The following is an 18,156-nucleotide window of genomic DNA, read 5'->3' as shown; positions in this document are numbered from 1 at the left end:
CCAAGTGGTTAAAAGTGTGTTTCCCCCCATTTTCAGGTTTCTTTAAAATTCTCTGCAGCTTAGAAATATTAATGTAAACCATGGAAGGAGCAACCATGTTCTAGGCTTGAGAGAAATTAGAGTAATGGCAGGCTGGCCAACATTTATTATTATGCTTTACTCTTCAGCAATTTAAAATTCAGTATTAAAAAAGGATGGAACAATTACAGTAGCATGAATATAAACTAGAATAAAGGTAAAGGTAAAGGGACCCTTGACCATTAGGTCCAGTCGTGGCCGACTCTGGGGTTGCGGCACTCATCTCACTTTATTGGCCAGGGAGCCGGCGTACAGCTTCCGGGTCATGTGGCCAGCATGACTAAGCCGCTTCTGGAGAACCAGAGCAGTGCACGGAAACGCCGTTTACCTTCCTGCACGAGCGGTACCTATTTATCTACTTGCACTTTGATGTGCTTTCAAACTGCTAGGTTGGCAGGAGCAGGGACCGAGCAACGGGCACTCACCCCATTGCAGGGATTCGAACAGCTGACCTTCTGATCAGCAAGTCCTAGGCTCTGTGATTTAACCCACAGCGCCACCCATGTCCCATAAACTAGAATAGTCACTCCAAATAGCAAGCAGGCCCACTGAGAAGCAAGAGGAAATGTTGGCATGCAAACCCTGAGGTTTGCAGAAGCTGTTTAAAAGAAAAACTGAGAGCCAAACCCCACCCCTCACCAAAAGCAACAACAATATACCCTCCAACGTTTCTAGGATGAGGGATCCAGAAAATGCTAAGGGCTTTACAGTTTAATCTTATACAAGTCTGTCAACCCAATTTTAAGTCCCACTGAGTTCAGTAGGGGCTTATTCTCAGGTAAGTGGGCATAGGGCTTTGCAGCCTTAATCTGAGCTACAAGTCCTATTTTGGATTAGAGCGCCTTCTCCTTTGGAATGTAATAGTTTTGGGCTCTGTGCGTGTGTGTGCTTTAGAGGTTACCAACAGCAAACCTAGTCAGAGCAGAAAATTCAAGCCGTTTATAATGCTCAAATCCCTCAATACAACACAGCCAGCCACAGGTAGTGTGACTGAGAAACATATCACCTCTTCAGTAATACAAAGGCGTGATAGCAATCAATGATGCAGCCTCTGGGTGCATTTCAGATCATGACATTCCATTCTGTTTCATACAAAGGGATGCCTTCCTTTATGCAGACTGCAAAATACACACACTTCTTCCTGCATCCTGATTTTAAAAACTATTTGTTACCAAGTCTTTCCTGTGCTATTCTTATTATAATTGCATTGTTCCTTCTTTCTACCTAGGGCTCTGATGAGAATCCCTGTGCATCAGTCTAGAATATATAGTCTTTTATTACTCATAACAATGTAACTATAAGAACATAAGAAAAACCTGCTTGGTCAGGCCACTGGCCCACCTAGTCCAGCATCCTGTTTTTGTCAACCAGAGGCCTGCGGGCAGCTCACAATATATGCATCTCTAAGGCTGGCACTACAATGACCTGTTTAATGTTATTTCCTCCTATTAAAACAATATTAGATATGTCGTTCTAAAATGTCGCAGGGCATGCTTGTTACTTAAAATGTTCTTTACCTTGGTCTTTTCTGTCAAATGTAAGCAATACCCGGCCACACCATTTTCTAATACACTGTTTCTATCTGTGCTGCTGGTTGCTCTTGTGTCCCATTTTAATTCTTCCTTGCTCCCATTGGAGGAGGGATACAGTTTGAATGCAGTAAAAAAAAAAAAGGTAAAACACTACATAGGGATATATGAACAGTGTTTCACCGATATAGCAGTGTAAAACGATTAAAAATTAAGCGATAAAAAAGACAAGGTAATGTCTTTTACGTCATGAACGTAAAGGCTGGACATCATGTGTCCATCTACATTATCAAAACCATTCCTTAATGTTAAAAACCTTGTGTAATTCTATGCACACTTACCTGGAAGGGAGTCCCATTGAACTCAGGTACAGGACAACAGCTATGAGATTATATGGTAAAAGTGTCAACTCCTAATAATGTTTGCTCAGAAGGAAGGTCCAGTGTGGTTGGTTTCCTAGTAACTGTGATTAGGATGGCATTTTAAGGCTGCAATTATGTGCATACTTACCTCAGAGTAAGTTCCATTTCAGTCACAGGACTTATTGTTGAGGAGACATGCATAGGGCTGGGCTGTAAATCTAATTCACTGTTTTTCTTCTTCTTAAACCTTTGAAGTAGCCCAGCATGTTAAAAAAAATAAAAAAAATTCAGATGACCATGATGATTTTGACTTGGAGATGATTTCCCCATTTTTGTTTGCATCTGCCCAGTGGTAATATGATGTGACCGTGTTCAATAAATGCTGTTGACACATAATGCTAAAAGCATAATCCTGGTGAAAATAAAAAGCCTGAGAGAAAACCTTACTGTGTAAGTGAGCAATAGCATTGGGAAGTCATTCACATTATTGGGAATATGTTACTCCGTTCCTAACAAGGGATGCCAAGTCTTTTAAAAAACAAACAAACATGGGTATTAGCCTGGCTAAAAGAAAGTTGCATGCAGCAATTACAAATTTTGCAGCCTGGCAGCCCATTGAAAGAACCAGAATTACATTAAGAATATTTTCCTGTAGCTTATCTCTTACTGCCATCTGCAGGTCGTATACAAACATTGTTTGTTCATTTTTGCATTTTAGAGCATTTTTATTTAGCTGTCCAGTGCTTCGCATAATTATTTGAGAAGTGGGTGGGAATGGGAGGGGGGGTCCTCCACTAATGCTAGCTGCTAGTTTTTAAAAATTGAGGTGTGTGTGTAATGGAAGCTCCTGACAAGCAGGTCCCCCAAGACAACAGGGCACAATTAATTGGGCATTTCTTCTGCAGAGGCCCCAAAAGAATACATTTAATTGGATCTTCTTCAAGAAAACTTCCCAGTGGACTGTAGTCTTAATTCTTACTGCGTTTCTGTGGTATTAGAATGGGAAGCCATAGCCCTCTGAGACCACTCCAAAATAAGTGATCTGAGGCTCAGAGCCAGAAACGCTCTCAGATGTGCATTACCATCAACATTCACTTAGAGCATGAACACTCCACTTCATGAACGCCTTACATCTTGCCTACTGCCAATAAAAGCACCATTATCAGTCCCACAGTAAATAACTCTATTACTTGACAGGTTTTCATTTCATAACATAACATGGCCGTCTGTTTTTAACCTATCTAAAGCTTGTAACTTTGCATGCTATTTTCTCTGCTTCATGTGCTCCCTTCAGCCTATGCTGTAGATGTGGGCCTGATCCCAGACTCTCCAAGTGTCCCTATTTTCCAGGGACAGAAGCCGTCTCAGTTTCTGAATTGATCCCAGAATGTCCAGCTTTTCCTTCAGACACCCGTTTTCATTGGAGAAATGTTGGGAGGTTATGGAGTTATTCGAACCCCGAGCCGTCTTAAAACAGCCCTGTATAGGGAAGTCTTTTAATGTGTAATGTTTTATTATGTTTTTATATATGTTGAAAGCTGCCCAGAGTGGCTGGGACAATCCAGTCAGATGGGTGGGTTACAACAACAACAACAATGGTAGAATAGGACATCAGATAAATATTGGAGAGTTTGTGATCCTAGTCTTATCACTTTCAGCAGTCTTGATTTCCCCTAAAGAATTCTGGGAGCTGTAGTTTGTTACAGGTGCTGAAAGTTTTGGGGAAACCCTATTCCCTTCTCAAAGCTACAATTCCCAGAGTTCTCTGTGAAGAGGGATTGGTTGTTAATTTGCTCTTGGAAGAAGGGTTTCCCAATGACTCTCATCATCCTTAACAAACTAGGGCTCCTGGAATTCTTTGGGGAAAGCCATGACTGTTGAAAGTGGTATCATAGCACTTTAAATGTGTGGTATGCATGTGGTCTTAGACTTGTCCAACAGTAATGCAATAATGAAAGAGAAGATGTTTAGTTGCAAGAAACGGAGTCAGTAGGAGAGAAGGGCGGCCATCTCTAGATGATCACAGAACTCTTTTGATTTCAGCCATTATTCAATGCTTTTATCACAAGTGGAGAGGTGGTTTGAGAGAGAGAGAGACAGAGAGAGAGAGAGAGGAGAGCGCTTGTTTGGTAACTTTAGAATATGAACATCTGCAGAAGATGAAAGGCAAATGTTATGATAGCACTGGCATCAATTTTAAGGTAATAGCAGGCATGGAATTCTAATCACTGGAGTTTAACCCCCAAAACAGCAGCAGAAGACAGCTAGAACCATCAACAGTGCATTTAGATTTTTCCATTGTGTATTTGTATTTTACAGTTTTTATGAGAGAAAGTTAACCTTGCAGGTTGAAAGAGTAGTGGGTTTTTAGATATTTTCTGCCATCTAGAGTATTGAAATTGACACTGCATACAAATGCAACAGAGATATTACTTGGGTGGGCAGTTCTCCAAGCAGTCCTGAATTTTATGTTGTGATCGTGACAAGTGCTTCCAAATGAGTTTATTACGCCATCGGTGCTGCTTATGCATGCATGTTTTTCACAGCATTGACATGGCATTGTTAGCATCAAAATGCCAGCCTGTATTTTTATTTTTTAAAAAGATTTAATCCAGATTCACCCTACAACAGAAAATCCAAAAAGTAAATAACCCATTATACAGCCAGTCATTGCTGGTGTGATTTAGTGCATTTTTCTCTTTTTTATGGGTGGTTTTTCCACATATGTGATGACATTTTGGTCGTTAGTCTTTAATGCCATACATTGACTTCCTGTTCCTGACTTTTGTTCCTGGTGGCCCAAACAATTTGAAGAAGGGACTTCACATTTGCACTAACATTAACACAACCACATTTTCTATGGCAAGAGTTACAAAACAGTCACTATGCCCATTTTCCAATAGCAATTTAAGGTAGCTCTTTGAATGCTTGTAAACAGCGATTCTGCCACATTCTGAGGTAATGGTAAATGAATGCAATGACAAGCAAAACAAATATTTATTTGCTGACTGAGACCCAAATCCCAATCAAGAAACTTTGGTGGTTGCATCCTATTCTAGCCTATCTCTTTGGCAATACTGGTTCAATTGCAACTTTTATCACCATTATAGCATGCCCTCCAACAATTCTCCTCCAACATGAAAGTAGGAACATCCTATTCAATAATAATAATAATAAGAAGAATAAGAATAAGAATAAGAATAAGAATAAGAATAAGAATAAGAATAAGAATAAGAATAAGAATAATTATACCCCACCCATCTGACTGGGTTGCCCCAGCCACTCTGGGTGGCTTTCAACGTATATAAAAACATAATAAAACATTAAACATAAAAAAACTTCCATATCCAGGGCTGCCTTCAAATGTCTTCTAAAGGTTGCAATTTATTTATCTCCTTGTTCAGGGGTCACAAACTCCATATCTTCCTACATTTCTCCAGTGAAAATAGAAACATCCTAAGGAAAAGCGGGACATTCCAAGATCAAATCAGAAACCAGGATGGTTTCTGTAAATCCAGGACTGTCCCTGGAAAATAGGGATACTTGGAGGGGCTGTTATAGTATTTTTAACAATACCAGTAACAGTAATTTTTTTTTTTCCCTTCTGGCTAAAAGTCCCAAGTCAGAGATCAGCATGGATTGGACTCATCACCTGACTGCAGTTTCGGAAGCTAGCTATCTCTGTCACAGAGGAAACAAAGGCATTCAATTAAATATACAAGGAGGATTGCCTTGGTCGACAGCTCTGCATATCATCCAGATCCCACAGAGACAAGTGCAAATGAATGCATCATAACTCCTTGCCAATTCCACAGCCTTCCTAGCACTAATAAAACAGAATGATTCGGCTCCTCCATAATAATATGACAGCAACAATCACAGATAACAATGGCTGTCAAAGTGAACCATTCACAGTGGGATCAGGTGTTAAACAGGGTTGTGTTATTGCCCCAACTCTATTCATTATTTTCATTGCCATGATCCTACACTTTGTCGAAGGAAAACTCCCACTGGAGTAGAAATCATATATTGAACAGATGGAAAGCTCTTCAATCTGAGCAGGCTGAAAGCAAAGAGCAAGGTTACCGTAACTTCCATCATAGAGCTCCAGTATGCTGATGACAACGTAGTGTGCATGCTCAGAGGATGACCTCCAAACCATCCTAAATATCTTTGCAGAAGCTTACGAAAATCTTGGCCTATCTCTCAACATCCAAAAACCCAAAGTGCTGCACCAACAAGCACAAAATAACCCCTCTGCAGAGCCACAAATCCAACTCAGTGGTGTAATATTGGAAAATGTTGATCACTTCTCCTACCTGGGCAGTTATCTTTCCAAAAGGGCTGACATTGATGCCAAAATCCAGCATCGCCTGAGCTCTGCAAGTGCGGCTTTCTGCCGATTGAAGTGCAGAGTGTTGAGGACCAGGACATTCGCAGGGAAACCAAAATGCTTGTTTACAAAGCTATTGTACTGCCAACCTTACTGTATGCTTGTGAAACATGGACCACTGATAAACACCATCTCCAACTCCTCAAAAGATTTCATCAACGCTGTCTCTGAAAAATTGTACACATCACTTGGGAAGACAGGCAAACTAATACCAGTGTACTGGAAAAAGCAAAGATCACCAATGTTGAAGCAATGATTCTTCAACATCAACTTCATTGGACTGGTCATGTTGTACAGATGCCTGATTATCATCTTCCAAAACAACTACTCTATTCTGAACTTTAAAATGGAAAGCGTAATGTTGCTGGTCAACAAAAGAGGTTTAAAGACTATCTCAAGGCAAATTTTTAAAAAATATAGTATAAACACCAACAATTGGGAAACACTTGCCTGCGAGTGTTCCAATTGGAGAACAACCCTACCAAAGGTGTCATGGGCTTTGATGACACTCAGATTCAGGACACAAGGCAGAAACATGCTAGAAGGAAGGCATGCTTGGCAAATCCACACCACTATCAACTCCCACCTGAAAACCAATGTCCCCACTGTGGAAGGATGTGTGGATCCAGAATTGGCCTCCATAGTCACTTACGGACTCATTGTTAAAACCGTGTTTATAGAAGACAATCTTACTCACCTACAAGTGATCACCAAAGAAAAGAAACAGAATAACAGCAAATAGCTTTCTAGAGCACTCAACTGAACTATCAAAATTGCTTAAAGATCAGACATTCCATTTCACTCTGCTCCCCACACCATTGTCAAACCAAAACATAAACCAAAATTTAAGTCTACCATATAACACTTTATTCTAATGACCACCAACACTACTATTCTAATGACTTCTGAAAAGTTCCTCCGAACATGCCAGGTTTGCAGGTCTGTGGAGTATTTTACATGGGAGATCCCTTTATTTGCAGTTTCAAATGGTACAGCCCAGGGTTAGACATGGGTCCTTTGCACATCTGGCTTAGATTCTGGTTCCCCCATATTTCTTCACTTACATTTTATTCATCTAAGTTCACATTTTCACTGATTGCAGCCAGAAGTGTTTATTCACTCCGGTAAATGCTTTCCATCACTACTAAGAACTGAACAAGAAGCAGGGGTGAGTGCTTCTTCAGGTGTAGGCCTGCTCCTCACTCCGCGGTAGTGGCACGAGTGGTAGCAAATTCAGTCCAGAGAATGATCCACTTCAGGGAGCCAGGTCTCCAGCATGATTTGGCTTCTATGCCTCTTCGTGGCTAACTTGCCTCTCAGGAGAGAACTCTGCCAACAAAAGAACTGATTGGTCCATGGTGAGTGAAAAGAGGTCTGTTCATTCTTCTATATAGCCCAGGGAAGACTCTTACAGAGCAGCCCTAGAATCTTTGCAGCTGCCAATAATTGTTCTTTGACATCATTATGACATAATGAAAAGACAATACCACCCAGGGAATCCCACAGTACCCTCTTCCCTGTCATCAGCTGGCACTGGAGAAACCTAGACTCATTGACACTGTAAAATGAAGAGACACAATGACTAAACAGAGATGCTAGTGCTTCCTTCCTCTGGCACAACATGATTTCTGCCATCACAAGCCAAAGTGTGATGGGCTCAGCTCTTGGGTGAACCTGGTACGTGTTGCTTCCTCAACCTTTGGTCAGCATGTAGAGGCACAGGACCTCTGTCTTCACACCACCACAGTCTTACCCATCAAACTAATGGGCCATCAGTTTGCATATAATAAGCATTAGTTCTGACAAAGATCTCATAGCACTCTGAATTACAGAGAAGTAGATATAAGATGAAGAATGCCACTTGTCTTTATGGAAATTTAAGAGAGAGAAAGAAATCCATCCATCATAAGACAATGTTGATAACTATAATTGCACATATGACCCATGAGCTGAACTAATGAAGAACAGTCCTTTGAGTAATGTCTTCAGCTTCATGGAAGCCATTTGTTATTTGATAGAGAATCAATCCCGATGACTGGCAAAATGGGTCCTCACTTTTTTTGGCTCAAGATTTTGATGAAAGAGTTATTAATGAGCTCCATTTTTAAAATTCTGCTGTCACTCATGTGCCGGACATAAAGTGCTGAGATTATCTATCGGTACAAAACTTTTAATATTCTTATATCAATAAATTTATTCAGACAAAAATTTGAACAGGGCCAGAATAAATAGACTCTGGGTGTGCCATTAGGGACCTTTCTATATGCACAGAGTGGCATGTACTGTCAAGACATTCAGCTATATGTGCAGAGGTCAGGGCAACAGGCATAATTCTCTGCCCACAGTTATGACTCACAAACTGGGCTTTGTATTGGAGTTCTAAGGCCATGCAGTGTAGAAGTCAGTTGGCCTGTCAGACATGGGCCCACCATTTGCTGGTACTTCAGCACACTTCAACCAGTGTGATCTACAGAGCGTTCCAACAAAACATCAGTTTTACTGCTTTCTAGTAGTCAGGCTTCTCCAGAGTTCCAAGTTAAGAAAACTCCTTCCCCACTCAGTTGTCATTAAAGTATAAAGTGTTTGTTCTTGTCTCAAGACACAAGACAGATCTAAACACACGAACTTCAATAATAAATTTCTTCTGATCCAAGGGTGCCAACTTGAATAAAATATTGGGGGGGGGGGGCCGCAGGTAAGCTCCATCCCGCATAATGGAGCTGGTGGTTCTGGAGAGGCCAGTGACTCCAGGTGCCTTGCCATGCGGTGCCCCGGCTGATGTGCTCCACTTGTGGCAGCACCACCCGTTCTCATCAGGAAGAGGCAGAAGATGTGCACAGTGACACTAATCATCTCCTTTCTGACACTGTAATATACTGCCATATCACAAAGTTTAGTTGACAATACAGTGGTACCTTGGGTTAAGAACTTAATTAATTCTAAAGGTCCGTTCTTAACCTGAAACTGTTCTTAACCTGAGGTACCACTTTAGCTAATGGGGCCTCCCGCTGCCGCTCCGCCGTGCAATTTCTGTTCTCATCCTGAAGCAAAGTTCTTAACCTGAGGTACTATTTCTGGGTTAGCGGAGCCTGTAACCTGAAGCGTCTGTAACCCAAGGTACCACTGTATATGATGATGTTGGAAAGCAGATATCGCCCAGCCCTATTGGTGACATTAGTTGCCCCACCTGTGCCAGAGTCGCTGACCCAAACGGCAACTGCAGACTTGCAAAAATGCTGAGGCGTAATTTGCTGCCACTTCTTGGTATTTGCAAGTGGGTGCTCCTTTCCTCCATCACCCAGCCACCATCACCATTGATTTGTGGTACCTGCGGCACCTGCCCTCTTTAGCTCCCTGAACTAACCTGTACTGTTTATCTACATCTGCTTGCCTTGACAGGTCTCTTCTGAGTATTCCTTTCCCAAGCCTGTTGTTGTTGTTTGCTTTGAATCCTGCTCAACCCTGTCTGATCTGAGTTTGCCTGGTGATAATGCTCCCCAAATGTCATCTTTCTTCAGATGATGCTAATCGAGTTTGCCTTCAAAGGATGTGCCGATATTGCTCCCCTGGTGCAAAGCTGCCATATCTGTATGGAAGATGGCAAGGAATAAATATTACAGTCATTAAAAGGCTCCGCTATGCCCGACTCTATTTTCTAAAGGGTATGCTGAAGCTGTTACTTGGCAATCTGCCAAGAATGAGCTGAAATCTGCCTCTAACATAAATGTCTTCATGGGTTTCCACTGAAACATCGTAAAAGCAAAATAATAAACTCTCTGTGAATTCCTGTCTATGCTGCTGCTACTCAACACCCTCTTAGTAGGCCCAGATCCACCAAAACAATCAGGAGTTGGCAATCTAAGGCCCGCCAGATGTTGTTGGACTACAACTCCCATCATCCTTGGGGCAGTTTGGGGCAGATGAGAGTTGGAGTCCAGCAACACCTGGATAACTTCGGTTTTTTTGTTTTTTTTTTAATAAAATTTTTATTAATTTCCAAATTTTTAACAAACACAAAAACAACATAAAAACAAACATAAAAAGTCATACTTTCTTTACCTCATTTCCATAAGCCTCTTTTCCCGGACTTCCCCATACCTTCCCCTTTTTGCATCCTTTATTTTAAACAATTGTTCAGCAACCCTTCTTAGCCAATTAAATATAAATTCATTCTCCTTTTCAATTTCACCCTAAACTTAACAGAATTTACCGCTGCAATTCTACGTCTTCCTCTCCCTCAGTATTTTAGCACTCCTCAATTTTATAGTAACTCTTAAGATATATTTTAAACTTCTTCCAATCTTCTTCCACAGTCTCTTTCTCTTGGTCACGGATTCTGCCGGTCATTTCTGCCAGTCCCATAAAGTCGATCACTTTCGCCTGCCATTCCTCCAGCGTGGGTAGCTCTTGTGTCTTCCAATACTTTGCTAGGAGAATCCTTGCTGCCGTAGTAGCGTACAAAAAGAAATTCTTATCCTTCTTCGGCACCAGCTGGCCGACCATACCCAAGAGAAATGCCTCTGGTTTCTTGTTAAAGGTGCACTTAAGCACTTTCTTAATTTCATTATAAATCATTTCCCAGAAGGCCTTAATCTTTGGGCAGGTCCACCAGAGGTGGAAAAAGGTACCTTCAGTCTCTTTACATTTCCAACATTTATTATTGGGCAAATGATAAATCTTCGCAAGCTTGACTGGGGTCATGTACCACCTGTAAATCATTTTCATAATGTTTTCTCGTAAGGCATTACATGCCGTGAATTTAATACCTGTGGTCCATAACTGCTCCCAGTCAGCAAACATAATGTCATGACCTATGTCCTGTGCCCATTTGACCATAGCTGACTTCACTGTCTCATCTATTGTATTCCACTTCAACAGCAAGTTATACATTCTTGATAAATTCTTAGTATTGGGTTCTAACAGTTCTGTTTCTAGTTTCGATCTAACACCTGGATAACTTCTGCTTGCTTGTTCCAGATCTAGATAAGTCTAATAGGGACTATTCATGGACACTAAGTGAAGTATGTGGTGATGTTAGCGATTGTTGTTATTTTGCAGAATTAGCATTATTTGTAGATTATATTTTATCCCCTTTCGGTTCTAAATTTTGCACCCCATTTTACAGAACAGAGGATATGGTAGGTTAAAACAGCTCTGCGGAAGTGGCAGGGAACTGACGATACAAGATAAATTAGATAATGAATCACTAGCAGATCTTTGTGAATTTATCAAGGTACCTTATACTGAAACAGACTGCTAGTCCATCTATCCCAGATTGCTTGTGCTGACTGGCAGAGGATGTCAGGCAAGGTCCCAGACCTGCAGCCCACAGATTCATTCAAGTACAAAGCACATGCCAGGAGTAAGCAACACGGTGACCTCTGGAGATGTTGTGGGACTGCAACTCCCATCAGCCCCAGAAACTATAGCTGTCAAGGACAATGAGAATCAGAGTCCAGGAGCCTCTGGAGGGCTTCCCCTGTACTGTATTGCTTATATGAGTCCTCCCTAGCTAGTTATGTAGTCTATTTTCTATATTTCTTTGCTTACTTTCCCCCCAAACATACGGTACTCAGCATTCTAACCTACATCCCAGTTGCTACTTTTGACATTAGATAGCCGTCTAGTCTCTGCCCAAGTTGTCTGCCACGAGAAAGCCCACCGTTCCTCTAAGTACCGGTAATTGGTTCCATTGTGAAGGTGATCTTAATAAGTTTCTCCTAATGCTCCGCCATTCCTCCCTGAGACAGCAGAGAATAGTTTTCCCCTCTTCTGTGCTATAGGACAGGGCTGCCCAACTTTCAAGAGACTGAGATCTACAACCACTATAAAAAAACCTGGCAATCGACCAGTAGATCGCGATCGACCTGTTGGACAGCCCTGCTATGGGTATTTGAAGAGTGCTTTCATTCCCTCTCCCCACAGTCTTCTCCAGTCTTAACCTTTCCTCAAAAGACTTTTTTTATTATTGTTCTTAAGGTGCCACACCCGTCACTAGGTAGTCTTCCAGATGAGGTCTGACAAGCGCAGAATTAAGTGGGTTTTTGGCTTTGTGTGTCTTGGAAACCATGGTTCTTAGACTTTATTGTAGCAGCATCACACTGCAAACTCATGTTTCAGGTTGTGTGCAAGTACAGCCCTAACATCCTTTTCACATGTACTACTGCCAATTAATGTGTCTTCATCTTGTGACCTTGGTTATTATCCTCCATTCTGCCCTTCCTAGGTGTGTACTGGGATATCAGAGGTCCAAAAGTGAGCTAATGCTCCATTTTCTAGGTTAAGTGAAGCCTTTTTGTTCCTTCAATGTGCTCCTCAGAGAACTTATGAAAACTCTCTGGTTTTATTTAAGGAATTAAGACTGATTAACTACCCCAAATCCTCCTGCATTAGTTTTCAGACAGTGTTCCATGGACCCTCAGGGTTCTGGTGTAACCTTTTAAGGGTTCTTCAATGAGAAGATCAGGACCAGCAAATGGACTTCCCTTACATAACAGCTTGATTATCTGTACTCCCATTTAACCCTGGCTAATATATTTTTTGTTCTGGGTGTCCATTACCTCAAGTTACAATTTCCTTTTGATTCTCCTGATGGATGCCAATGATTATTATTATTTTTTGTTATGGCCAGGATCCAAAGGATCATGCTCCTTTCTCCACATGGGCAACAGTTCAGGGCTTTCAGGGGGACAGGGAGACTCAAGTCACTCCTGAAAAGCAGAGAACCTTCCAGAGTGCCATTGATGTAGCACAAGAGGCTGCAGCTGGTAAGGGAAAATTTGTTAACCCCCCTACGCTTGTATGGAAGTGATTTTCACTCCATGCATGGATCTTTGGACTTCAGCCTATGCATATCTCACCTCATCCTATGCTCAATATGGCTTACATAACACAATGTGATCAAATGTCAAGGCACTTAGCATTAAGCCTACTCCATTTAACACAATCTTGAGGACCCATTTAGTAGATAGCATGTCTGGCTTGGGCAAGGGAGATCCAGATTTAAAATCTCACTCAGCTATGAAGTTTACTAAGTGACTTTGGGCTGCCAGGATACTTTAGCCTCCTCCCATGTCAAGGAATTGTTTTGAGGACAAAAGGGAGCAAGGACCACAAGTGTCGCCAGTGGCTCCTTGGAGAAAGGGAATGGAATAAATAAATAAATAACACATTTCCTTAGCAACTCTAAATGACTGTACTCACACCAAATTCTGAAAGGTACCTCCCCCGCATTTCAATTATTTAGCTTAATATTTTAGAAATGTGGCCAAGTACTGGTTTAATCAAAGTTATAGAACTGTCTCAAGCAGTGGATCATTGCTGTCAATTTCCTGTCAGATTTGGAATGGGATTCCATTCTCCTAAGGAACCAGCAACCAATTTACAACGTAGAACAGAACAGCTTAATCAATTACACAAGTAATTAGCTTCATTGCATTTTTTTATGTTATGATATACCAATTTTCATGCTTCCTGGATTCATCTATTTCAGGATTCCAATTTGTAAGTTCTACAAACTTGATTAACTACAAAATGCTTGGCTTCATAGTGGTACATTATTGTAAATAAAAGGTGGTTTGCTCACTTGGGAAGCAATTTTAAAATGATAAGTACTTGATGATGTATGGCCTATAAGCTGCTGAAAGATAATTGCATATAGTCAGCTGTTTGTAAATTCAACATTATTTAATTACACGCAATTAGATTCTTTGTAAATGTAACATTGATAGTTGAATGTTGTCCTATTAAACTGATTGAAAGCACCTGCAATGTGTAATTAGCTTTTCCAACATCAAACTTTTACATACATACATACATACATACATACATACATACATATATATCCACACACACACAAAATCCATGCCAATTATATTACCTTCCTAGCTGATCGCTAATATGTTTGATAATTTAAAAGTACATTTATATGTATATGAATTACATTCATGAAAGGAGAGGCAATGATGAACTGGAATGTATATGTAGGGCAAGAGTTGCTCTTTTTAAATTGGCCTGGAGGTTTCCAAGAGCAGTGCCTTCGATGGACCAGCACCATCAAGCTTTGGTACTTTATTATTGGTGGCCACGCCAATCTTGGAGCTTCCTTTTAGAAGTCAGAAACATCACATGGCCTGTCTAACTGAACAAGTACTCAATGATCAGGGAGTCTAGAGGGTTATATTTTGGCTCCTGTAGTTCAGCACACTGTTTCCACAGTGGCTATCCCAACACCTCTAAGAAAACTTCCAAGCAGCACACAAGGGCAATATCCATCTGCTGCTGGTATCCTCAGCAACATGTATGCCACATCTGAACCTGCAGATAGTGTGTGGGTATGTCTATGTTTTGTGCTTGGGGGGTGGGGGAAGTGACCCCTGTTGATGTCAGAATGTAACAGTCAAAGTTCAAGGCCTTGTGCTGTGACAGGTTGTGAAAGGGAGATCATGTAATCACAGAATTATAGAGTTGGAAGGGACCAAGAGACATCAAGCCAAAATTCCTACAATGCAAGAATCACAACTAAAGAATCCATGACAGATGGTCATACAACCTCTGCTTAGAAACCTCCAATATGGAGGGTCTACCACCTTCCAAGGGAGTCCATTCCACTAGCAAACAGCTCTTACCGTCAGAAAGTTCTTCTTGAAGTTGGAATCTGCTTTCTCATAATTTGAATCCATTGGCATGAAGCAGCAGGAAACAAGCTTTCCATCTTCTATGTAAAAGGACTCCTGGATGGTTAAGTCCAGTCAAAGGCGACTATGGGGTTGCAGCACTCATCTCGCTTTCAGGCTGAGGGAGCCGGCATTTGTCCACAGACAGCTTTCCAGGTCATGTGGCCAGCATGAAACTAGGGACATCCTACCGTACCCCTCCAACATTTCTCCAATAAAAATAGGGACATCCTAGGGGAAAGCAGGACATTCTGGGATGAAATCAGAAACCGGGGCAGCTTCTCTATATCACAGATGTCCCTGGAAAATAGGGACACGGAGGGGCTGCTGTACCAGCACTGCATTGCTGGCTTTGGAGCAGATTCCCTGAAAGAGCTTGCAAGATCTTACCCAAATCTCATGAGATCTTTTGCTCTCCTTGATATCTTGCAAGACTTTGATGAAATCTTGCAAGATCTTGCAGGAAATCAGCAGGAAATCAGCACCTACACTGGCACCGTTTCTCTGGCAGAGGTGGGGGCACGAAAGGAGGCACTCAAGAGGATGCTCTTGTAAGAAAAACCTTGGAACCTAATTTGAATAATAGACTGCTTGGTATCTAGTGGGACATTCAGTTTGCTGAATGTGCCAACCCTGACCAAGTGTGGTTTTAATGTAAATTTTAATCACAACCAATGTGCACTCACCAAAGATGGAGTTTTGAAAATAATGGAGTCTTTGTGCTGGATACCGGTCAAGAAAGAGCAAATATGGTCAAGAACAATTCAAGTGCATCCTGTGTTCATCTGTGGCACAAAAGGCTTGGACATAGAGACTTCAGGATTATAGCAGACCTGCCAAAGAAAGGTTTGGTGAGAGTAATGGAAATTAAACCTTGTAAAGTTGACCTGAATAGTGGGGAAGGGAACAAGACCTTCTATCTCAAAGCAAAACCAGGAAAAAAATGCTGAATGTTTAAATAAGAAAGTTTTGAGAATTTACATGCTAAATTAATATTAATTCAAATTAGGCACATTGAGAAGGGGATTGTAAGGAAAACATTAGGGCCTAATTTGAATAGTAGAGTGCTTGGTATCTGGTGGGCGGGGCTTGTGTGCTTTGCTCCGGAATCAGCCACTCCCTTCAGTGTGTGTTCAGTTCTGTTCAGTTAGTTAAGAATGTCCATTAAGAGGGACCAACTGCCTCTTTTTGTTTCTTGACTTAGACTTGCCTCCTGTTGCTGTACAATGGTACCTCTGGTTACGAACTTAATTCGTTCCAGAGGTCTGTTCTCCTTTCTGACACTGTAATATACTGCCATATCACAAAGTTTAGTTGGCGATATAGTGGTAATTAATTCTGGAGGTCCAGTTCTTAACCTGAAACTGTTCTTAACCCGAGGTACTACTTCCAGGTTAGCATAGTCTGTAACCTGAAGTGTTTGTAACCCAAGGTACCACTGTATTTAGTTTTTCTCATGATGTTATTTTGTTACAATTTTCTTTATTATTAAAGCTTAGTTTACATTTACGTGAGCCACTTATTTTTCTCAAAGAAAAATTCATGGGTAGGCTGGCCTTGCCTGAGGTCATTATGGGCATGGCACACTGGTATCTGCTTACCTATAAGCACACACCTTCAGTTGAAATAAAATAAAATACAAGTTTATCAATCTACCAGCTTTGCACAAAACAGCAGCCATATGTATGTTTGTGTTTGTGTTGCTCCAAGCGAGGAAACCTGAGATCCATGGGTATTTGTTCCCATGTGCACATACACCTTTTGTGATTTACCATGCTTGCACAAAAGAGCAGTCCAAACATAAAAATAAGTGATGCCTCACTCCAAACTAGGTAAGGATTTGGAGTTGTTCACATGAAAGGCTGCCTGTTGCTTCCTTTCCATGCCTTTTCCTCCCCATCTCCTCTATCCAAGGGAGGGCAGGGGGGTCCACAAATCTTGTGGGAAAAGGCAGATTGCAGCCTTTTCCCACAAGAGAGACAGCACCCAGCAAAACATCACCACAGGCAGGGATTTTTTCATTGGAGACCCTGGGTGGAGTAGTAGGGGCAATCTCATCCTTTATTTCCACACTGTCAGGAGAGCTACGGCCTGGTCAGAACAGCTTTCCTGTTATACCTTCTGGGCTTGACGAGTCATGTGCTCCCTACCTGTCTCCAGTTGAGGAATCACACACCACTCCCCAAACTAGCAAGCTCCACCTAGGCTGTGGGTCCTTGTCTGCCCTCCCTCAGAATTGCCTGCCCTCAGATTGTTTGATCAATTTTGTAGGTACTCTCTTGACGGCAGAGTACATGATTTCACCTTTTTGAGCGTTTGAGATACCATAGTTGTTTAAGATATCAGCCTAAACAAGAGATTCCAGTGATTCCAACAGCTTGCTGCAGGGAGGGATAACCCTTTTCAGACCAAGTGCCACAATGACCCCCTGGAGGCTGAATATTGAACTAGCAAGGATGTTATAAAGTCCAGGCTGCCTTCCAATAGTCCAAACTTGGCCCTCCAGCTGTTTGGGGACTACGATTCCCATCATCCCTGACCACTGGTCCTGTTAGCTAGGGATGATGGGAGTTGTAGTCCCCAAACAATAGTCCATGCCCTAGCCATCCCTGGTTTAGTGTTTCTGATAAAGATCAATGCTAAGGAAAATGGATAATAATGGGATTTCACCCAAAAAGATTTGCAGGCCCTACAAACGTGTGTAGACCATGCAATACCAAGGAGGGTTGGCTGTGTTCTTGGGCCTTAAGTATCTGCAGCAACGTATATTTGAGATGGGAAAGCAACGCTGCAAGAATTCAAACCACAGAAAGGTGCCAACTATTATGAGAAACCTCTGAAGTCAAAATCACGGGGTCATTCAATTTAGCAAAATTGGTGAGCTACATACTTCATTTTTCAGGGTAAGTCAGCCTACTGATTCTTCTCTATTGTCCAGAGGCTACTTCTGTTTCTGCCAGTAATGCTTTACGTGGTATCCTGTATACAGTATACTTGCCCTTCCCTTTGCCAAAGGATTTATATGATTCTGCTCCTTCCTGTGCACAGAAAGACATAGGCAGAATGTTAGCCTGTCTTCAGATAGATTTACAAAATTTTAATATAAATGTAAGAGAATT

General features: G+C 41.5%; 1 long non-coding RNA gene across 2 annotated transcripts in view; it reads right to left on the bottom strand.

Moving 5' to 3' along the window:
• Positions 1-16,303, bottom strand: part of LOC307215970 — a 29,652-nt gene extending 13,349 nt beyond the window's left edge. Inside the window, exons 1-3 of one of the 2 annotated variants that reach the window (XR_013838823.1) lie at positions 15,724-16,303; positions 9,727-9,948; positions 7,427-7,691 (exon numbers count right to left, since the gene is read on the bottom strand). This is a non-coding gene — a long non-coding RNA (uncharacterized lncRNA). Of the gene's footprint in view, positions 1-1,595; positions 2,738-7,426; positions 7,692-9,726; positions 9,949-15,723 lie in introns of those variants that run through there. The other variant, XR_013838824.1, reaches the window with a different exon arrangement.
• Positions 16,304-18,156: the final 1,853 nt, after the last annotated feature.

This window comes from Podarcis cretensis (genome assembly GCF_951804945.1).
Source record: "Podarcis cretensis genome assembly, chromosome: 5".
NCBI classification, from domain to species: Eukaryota; Metazoa; Chordata; class Lepidosauria; order Squamata; family Lacertidae; genus Podarcis; species Podarcis cretensis.
The sequence above is the reverse complement of the archived record's forward strand: the minus strand, read 5'-3'. Positions and strand labels throughout refer to the sequence as shown.